Genomic DNA, 9,121 nt, shown 5'->3' with positions numbered 1-9,121 from the left:
CGATGTAACCCTACCCTAACCCCCCCGGTAAAATTTCCGTTAACTTCAAAATAAATAAATAAAAAAAAAAAAAAAAAAAAAAAACCAAACACCTCTCTCTCCTCTCTCACAACTACCCACCACTACACCTCGAGCCGCACCATCACCGCACTTCCAGCCACACCACCGAGCCGCGTGTGCTCCTCTCTCTACGATCCACCATCGCGCGCGTCTCACTCCTCTCTCACTTGAGCCACTCTCCTCTCTCCTCGACCCACCGGTCGCACCACCGCACCGCACATGCCAAGATTTCGTTCTTCATGCCTTGATTTTCGACCAATTGAACTATATTCCTGCAGATTATCATAGGAAAAATCAATTAAAACAAGCTTTGTGTATTTAATCTCAATCTAATTGAACCAAAATTGATGATTTAACAATTAAAATCAAATTGGGGGAAAAATTAAGGTTTTCTATTATTTTGAACCAAATTCTTTGATTTCAAAACAAAAACAACAATTAACAACTTAATTTTGCAATTTGAATCCAATGAAACAAAAACCTAAACCAATTTGTAAAAATTTCAATTCGAATTTGATTTAAATTCCTCCATTGCATTCTAACACTTTCTTTGGTGGTGCACTAGATGGTGACGCGCACGGTGGTGGTTCGAGGAGAGAGGAGCACGGTTCAGTGGTGCGGTTGGGGCCGGGGGTGCGGCAGTAGTGCGGCTGGAGGTGCAGCGGTGGTGCGGCTGGAGGTGTAGTGGTGGCTGGTAGGTAGTTGTGAGGAAGGAGAGAGAGGTGTTTGGGTTTTTTTGTTTTTTTTTATTTATTTTTAATTTATTTATTTTTTCTAATAACAACTACTTCCTTCGTTTATTAATACTTGCAACACTTTTCTAAAATGGATTTGTCACAATACTTGCAACACACTATAACAAGAAAATTACTTTAGAGAAAAACTATACTATTTCCCTTATTTAGAGCACAGGACCCATTAAATTACACTCCTAACAACCACTCATCCTATTTTAAAGTTTATTATATCATATAAACCCTACCTTTCTTAATTACCGCACTAAAGAGTGTATTGCATCTAAAGAAAAACGGAGAAAGTACAATACAACTATACAAGTGATACAAACATACACGTGATGAATCACACACAAAGTCCAAACTCAAAAGTCCTTTATTCAACATAGAGAATCTCACCTTTGGCCTCCAAATCGATATCATCACACGTCATCAAGGGGATTCTTCTAAATTAGAAAAAAAATACAAAAAAAATAAAAAATAAAAAATAAAATAATAACTTTGTTGCAGCAATTTTCAATTAAAAATATATGTTGGTCCATAATGTTTTCTTCTAGTGAATGATTCTGAGTGGCATAATGTCTGCGTTTAACTGGTTGATGTTTACGTCCAAATTCTCCCACGTTACAGATTCTCTCATCAATAATTAAGGATATGTTTTGTTGACTTCCAATTTACAAGTCACCTACAAAAAAAGTCAATTTATTGAACAATGACAAAAATTAGGTTGTAATATTTGTACAAATTAGTATCTAGTTAACTTATTAACAATAGAATTATGAAGTACTCCCTCCGACCAATCCTATTTGGTGGGAAGAGAAAAAAATTGATCATAGAGAATAATCCTTTTTGTTGTAGATCTATACTACCTAACGAGCTAATGTATATATTGATCTTCATTCGAGAAGAGATCAAAGTTTCGGTTGCATATATTGCTTTAATCAGTGAAAATATAGACACTTGTTAATAACTTGATCAAATTATTATCTCAACGTAGTTGAAATTGGACATTAATTAACTCGACTCAAAGTCAACTCAAAAGACTCATCACCCAAATAAACCAGGATTGAACCCAATTTAATGACTATTTTGCCCCCTCAAAATAATCAAATAAATTTAGGGAGAAGGTTTTGCGTAGAACGGACTCACATGAGTCCGGTTTATATTGCACACATTCATGCCCCACCCGATGCCACTACCTAGTCCTCTGTCGCCCCTCACATTCCTCCACAAACCCACTTCAATCCATTCTCTCTCCGCCAATCTTCGTCCCTATTCTCAACCATGGCTGTTCTTCGTCGCCGTGTGGAAGAAGGACCCATCGAGATTTCACCGGATACTCCGTCAATTTTTTGCTACAAATGACGATCCTACCCCTCTTCAACGACTTCAAGTCTCTACCAGTGTTGAGAAATGGGGCGAAGACGGCGAAAGAAAGGCCTTATCCAACCTCAAATCGAAACTTGAAGAAGCCAATTCAACAAATTCCTTATTTAAATCAAAGGAAAAGATGAAAATCGATAACCCTGAGGAATTTAGGAAAGAAGATTACGAGGGTAATATTTCCTTCTGGGGTGTACCTTTATTGCCTAGTAACTAGTAAAGGCTCAGAAAGTCAGAAGGTACTGATGTACTTTTATTGGCATTTCGTCTAATATCTGTGACAGGGTAAAGTCGTATCCCCAAATCAAAAGTAATACCTAAATCCTCTAACTAATGTAGATAGGGAAGTAGGGTCGAATCCAAAGAGAAACGGATCTTTCTATTCCTAATTAACTAATATGATCTAGATTATTAGGTAACCAATTATGTGAATTTGAATAATAAACTATGGAGATCAAGAATAGGGAGAAAATAATATAAAATAGAATTTAGGGCATAGGTTCACCAATAAATAATATTCCAGGGTAAAATATAATAATCATTCATGAATGCATACATTAATCAGATTATAAAGGGCTTTCGCTACGTATTACAATCACACAATTAATTTACCGGTATTAAATCTCATCTCTCGAATCTCGACTTAACCATTTATAAATTAACCTGCCTATTGAAACTAGACCTAAACATCAATTCTCATCTCTCGAATCTCGAATCAATATTGTCAAACTCATGCATAAAAGATCAGGCCTAATCTAGTCACAGAGCATTAAATCAATCAATAGGAAATTAATCTAGCATTGACAATCAGCAACGATAAATTACCCCTTCATATTATTCATGGATCCCCACAAACCCTAGAAAGAAAACTACTCACACATAATAAAAACTAAACTAATCAAAGCAATAAAACAAGTCATGATGAAAGGAGTAAAATAAACAACTAAGATTAAGAGAAGAGAAATAGTTACCAAACTAATCTGTATTAATGGAAATAATTAAGAACAAGAGTTGAGAGAAAAGTTAAGAGAGAGAAAAATCCTAAGTAGAGAGAGAAAGTCTAAGAAAAGAAGGTAATCCAAAAATTACGTACAAATCTCGTACTAAAACGTTTCCTAAAACAAAAATTAAAACTAATTAATCAGATCTTGAGAAAACACGCGCCCGATCGGGCCCGCCTTTTTCTTCAGGATCCATCAGGGCAGCCGCGCCCGATCGAGCTAACGCTCATCCGATCGAGTGCGCCTTCTTGCTGGTGCCCTCTTATGCGCGCCCGCCCGATCGGGCGCAAGCTTGCCCGATCGGGCCCGGTCTTCTTCTTCGAGGCTCGGATGTCGATTGGGCTCAATTCCTCGGCCCAATCTAAGTTTCCTCATCGGGTCTTGATTAAACGATCCAATAGCCTCGGTATCTCATACCGAGCCCTTAATCATCGGTTCTCACCGATCCTGGGCTTCAAAAGTGGTCGTGTCCTTCTAGCTTCCGTAGTTGATCCATAAAACCCGGGAAAATGCTCCAAGAATGCAATTTCCTGTAAAATACAACTAAAACTACGAAAACACTAGAAAACACAAATTAGTAATAAAAGTGGCTTGAAAGAGCCAAAAACACTACTAATAATGACCAAGGGACGGGGGTAAATTACTATATAAAATGGACATATCAAACTCCCCCAAGCCAAACCTTTGCTTGTCCCTAAGCAAAGATCTCATCAATGAATTAATAAATATGCTTCACTCCAAAAGTAAAAATCAAGCACGAACGATCCAGGGTAAATCAAATAAACATGCTTCAAAATCAACCAATCAAATCCATCTAATTACCAATCTTCCCTAACAATTGTCAAATAGAGCAAACCACAAGAGCATATAAAATTCAAGACTAGTGCTCACACACTCAACTCTCTTTTATGTGGCGAGTAAAATATGTACTCGATCGCTCTCCATCCCAACCCCTTTTATGTGAACAATGCCCTCCCATCTCACACTCTCGTGTGTATAAAACAATGAACGCTCAACCTACTAGTCGACTCGAAATATGTCAAATCATAACTTGTATTGATAAACAACACTTTCACATTTACACAACTTCTATGCACAAGGTCGAAAGGTCTTTAAAGCTTGTAATGTAAGGCTAGGGTAAAGGGTAGGATAAATTTGGGATTATGTGAGCTATGCATTAAGGGAGCCAAATCCTATCAAAACCCATGATCAAAATAAATAATGATCAACATCTCCTACATAACCAACTCTAACATCAACCAAATATACTCCAATCATAATGAACAATCCCAACTCTTACATATCACTTATAAGATATAATAATGATGAAGTGGAGTGAATAAACAAACTTTATTTCCAAACTTGAATTTTTCATTGAAGCTCTATTTTTCTTTGATCAACCTCCTACTAGAACATTTGAACATTGAACACTTTTTTTTTTCTTTTGAAGTTCACTTATTTTTTTCACATTTTTTTTTCTTTGAACTTCTCTTTTTTTTTCTTCATAACATCATGCTTTATTTTTTCAAGAAAATATAACTCTCAAACTCATCAAAAAAAATAAACATGATCAAAAACCAAACAACTTCTCAAAAGCCCACCCAAATTGTGCAAATAATAAGCACACTACAAACTCCCTCACCTCACTCACTAATAGCTCCCCCAAGCCAAGCTTGGGACTAGTAACCAATGCGGCAAAATAGGCTTGTAAAATGGCTAATAAAACAACAAAAAGTCAAGGCAACAACATGGGTAGCAAGAAGGGAACAAATGTATCTACAATATCTGGAGGCTACCTAAAAGGACAAATGCCTTCGTCCTCCTCAATGTGCATAATAATGAATTATATAAATATTACTAATAGTTGCAAACCAATACTCAAATTCATTGACATATCAGGAACTATGGAACTATCACACATTCCTAACCAAATCAACTAGTCAAGCACTATATTCACAAGTAGTTGGACAGAATTGACGCATGTTAAGGTTTCAAAGCAATCAAACATCAAATCATGATTAACTAATCCACAATGCCTATCATCAAATACCAAGAATCAAAACAATTTTCTCAAGTAAGGGGCACAAGGAAGCATAATTTACAATTCATTGGAACGTATTTTTGGATTTTTTTTATTTTTCAATTTTTTTGTATTTTTTTCATATATAAAAAAGCAATAAAAACTACACTAGGAAAACAATAAATAGAGAAAAGAGAAAGAAAGTTACCACATATACAAGAAATCCCCCCCAAGCCAAATCAAGCAATGCCCTCATTGACTTGGGAGGGTAGCTAGAAGGAGCTACTCCTCATCGTCATCCATCCTCTCATATCCTCCTCCATGGCTCGAGCCGGCACCACCATAACCCGAACCACCTGCAAAGTAGTTAGGGTCTACATTCCCCCCCCCCCATACCCCCGAAAGGAGTGTCACCCCCATATCCGTGGACTGAAGAGTAGTCCACATAAGTACCATACGCACCGAGGTGAGAATACTCTCCTTGGGGGTATTGGAACCAATCGGGAACAAGTGAATCGGGGGGAATAGCCCCCCGACGGGCATAATCATCATACATGGGGTATAGACCCCTCCCGAGGTTCCTCTCTATGTGTCCTACCCGCCCATCCAAGGTGCTTAACCTAGAATCTAGGTTTTGCATCATACCCTCAACTCTCCCTTGCCCCATCTCGATACGGTCTAATTGGCTCCTAAAAGCCAAAAAGTCATAAGGGGCATTGGGGTCGACGTTATAGTCGACCGAGGAAGTGGGTATGCCATAGGTGAAGGGTGGAGGTGGTGGGTATCGTAGTGTGGTGAATGGTGAGTGGGGGAGTGGTCTAGGGGAGATTGGTGGGGTTGTGGTGAAGGGTGAGGTGGTTGAACCTCACCTTGACCGTTAATCTCGAAAGTATAAGAAGGCTTCCCCTTCTCAAATTGGTCAAGGCGGGGTTGGGTAAGGTGAAGGCTTGGTCCCTCCTACCCGATTGTCGGTGGACTATCCACTAAGTGTCACCCCCCACGGGTTGCACCCAGTTCAAACTCCCTAAATAGGCTAGGTCCATGAGGTTTGATCCTACAACTTTCCTATGCCCATCCGGGTTCCAACCTAGGTTTTTTTTGGCAATGTGGGTCACTAACCCCCCAAAATAAATAGGTGCCCTAGACCTACTAGCCTCGGCCGCATTGGCCGCCCTTTGGAAGTGATTGGCTATCCTATGAGGTATGTTCAATTTTTCGGCGTTAGGAATTACATAGGATGCCAAAAGTTCCAACTCATCTCTCCTAACATTTGCCGGTTCATGCCTCCCAAAAATAGTGAGGCCGGCAAATCTTTGCCAAAATTTTGGGACGGGATGTTGAATCCACGTCCCTTTGGCATGTTGAAGGTTAACCAAATCCTCCCCAGTTAGCCTCTTATAGACCACGGCGGTGTGGCCTTGAGAGGGTTCAATCGGTTTATCCGATTTTAAATCAAACAACTTTCCAAATTCTTTAAGAGTTAGTCGCACATCGTTGTTTAATAATCGGAATTGTATATGAGTGATTAGTGCATTCATTTTAATAACATTAAAACTTGAAATAAATTCTAATGTTAAATAGTCATACGTATCATGGCACATTTGAAAGAAACCACTCATGCCTATACCTTTGAACAATTTTTCCACATATTTATCTAAACCTAGTCTAGCTAGTGTGGGATGATGAATAAAACGGGTAGAGATTACCTGTCGATCAATGAGGTTCAACATCCTAGCCCGTTGCTCTTCTGAGGTGATGACAACCTCCTCCCATCCCGGAATTTGAAGGTCTGGGTTGACTGTTGGTTGTGGTGCCCTCGAACTTTCACCCCTTTGAGTCCTTGAACGTTTTGATGCCATTATGTGTGGAAATATTTGATGTTTGAAGTTTTCTCTCTCTAAGGGTTTGAAGGAAACATGAGAGAAAGTGGGAGAAAATAGGTGGGAAATGTAGAGGAAGATGTGAGGATTAAGAATATGTAAGAAATTTGAGGTTTTGATGGGTGAATTTGAGGAGATCTTGGATTGAAGGTGTAGTTGAAGGTGTGAAAATGGAGGTTTTAGAGAGAGAAAGTGTGAAGGAGAAAGAAGAAGTAAGAAAGAAAAAGAAAGGAGAAAGGGAGAAAGGGGTTAAAAACCTGGATCAAAAAGGCGCGCCCGATCGGGCGAAGGTGGTTAATGCCAATTTGCAAAGTGCGCGCCCGATCGAGCGCGAACTCGAACCTAGAAATCGCCCTTTGCTCGTCCGATCGGGCGGACTTCGCCCGATATTTCTTTTTGTGGCACTCGATTTCTCCAAAATTCCGCCCGATCGGGCGAAAATTCCCTCGATTTCTTCCCTCACTTGCGCGCCCGATCAGAACTCCTTGCCCGATCGGGCGAAATTAAGCTCCGATAAAATCAATATTGCGCGCCCGATCGGGCGTCTTTGCCCGATCGGGCGAAATTAACTCGATCTCTGACCCTTAAGTGCGCGCCCGATCGGGCGTGCCTTGCCCGATCGGGCCCGTACCCAGACCTGGAGCTTCTCTTTCTTTGCCTAACCTTTCTTCTCTTGAAACCTCCGTGCTATGGGATCTAAGCCTGTACAAAAACACTCATGAAAGGTAAAATTCACTCTCCTCGCCTCTCTAAAATAAAAGTAAAAAATAGAAAAAAGGAAAACTAGTCTAGAAAGCAAGAAATACGGGTTGCCTCCCGCAAAGCGCTGGTTTATCTAGGTCCCGCACGACCCTCTTACCACATTTTAATAACTAGGATCCTTGGCCTAACGCTTGATCGGGTGGTTTCTCACCCAGTCTAGCGGTGTTTAGGCTACGACGCGGTTTCCTGACGTGCCCTGTGGGACGCCAATTCACCTTATCGGGTGGATCCTCCTTGACTTGGATAAGGGGTTCTTCAATGCTACGCACCAAAGATCCTTCTTTGATCGAAGGTTGCTTCAAATTGTCATTGCATTCAACACTTGCAACTCGATCTGGCGGAACACTTACCGTAGGTTCAAATCGCACAACTTGCTTGATCGGTTCCACCTTTTCATCCTCAAAACCAATACCAACATAGTAGAGTGCTCTTTCTATTGCATCAACTTCCTTCTGCCATTTGTCTATCTCATCTGAAAAGGATGCAACATAGGATACCGCCTCCAAGGGATCTTTTTCAAGAGCTTGGGGCTTGTTAGAATAATTCTCAACCACTTTAACACTGAAACATTTTTCCTCAGTCATTGAGCTTTTAGGGGTATTATTAAGATTGAAAATAACTTTATCATCCCCTACTGATAGTGTTAACTTACCACTTCTCACATCTATGATTGCTCCTGCAGTGTTAAGGAATGGTCTACCCAAAATAATTGGGGTTTGCACATCCTCAGCCATATCAAGAACAACAAAATCTACAGGTATATAAAATTTACCTACTCTAACGGGGACATCCTTTAAAACACCTAAGGGGTATTTGAAAGAACGGTCGGCCATTTGTAGAGTTATATTGGTAGCTTTTAATTTACCCATATTCAACTTAGAACACACAGATAATGGCATGACGCTAACACTAGCACCCAAATCACATAACGCATTATCAATCAAGAGATTGCCAATATGACAAGGGATAGAAAAACTACCCGGATCTTTTAATTTAGGTGGAGACTTATTTTGAAGTACGACACTACACTCTGCAGTGAAAGCTACAGTCTCTACCTCACTAATAGACCTTTTCCTCGTCAATATTTCTTTCATAAATTTTGCATACGAGGGGATTTGTGTGATTAATTCAGTGAAGGTAACTGTTACCTTCAAATCTTTTACCACCTCCAGGAACTTACCAAACTGCTTATCCAAGTTTGTCTTCAATTGACGATTGGGGAATGGAAGTTTGATAATTGACTTAGGAGCATTGTTGCTCTTGTCTGGAGTAGCCACCTTC

This window comes from Chenopodium album, chromosome 3 (genome assembly GCF_948465745.1).
Source record: "Chenopodium album chromosome 3, dcCheAlbu1.1, whole genome shotgun sequence".
NCBI classification, from domain to species: domain Eukaryota; kingdom Viridiplantae; phylum Streptophyta; class Magnoliopsida; order Caryophyllales; family Amaranthaceae; genus Chenopodium; species Chenopodium album.
The sequence above is the reverse complement of the archived record's forward strand: the minus strand, read 5'-3'. Positions refer to the sequence as shown.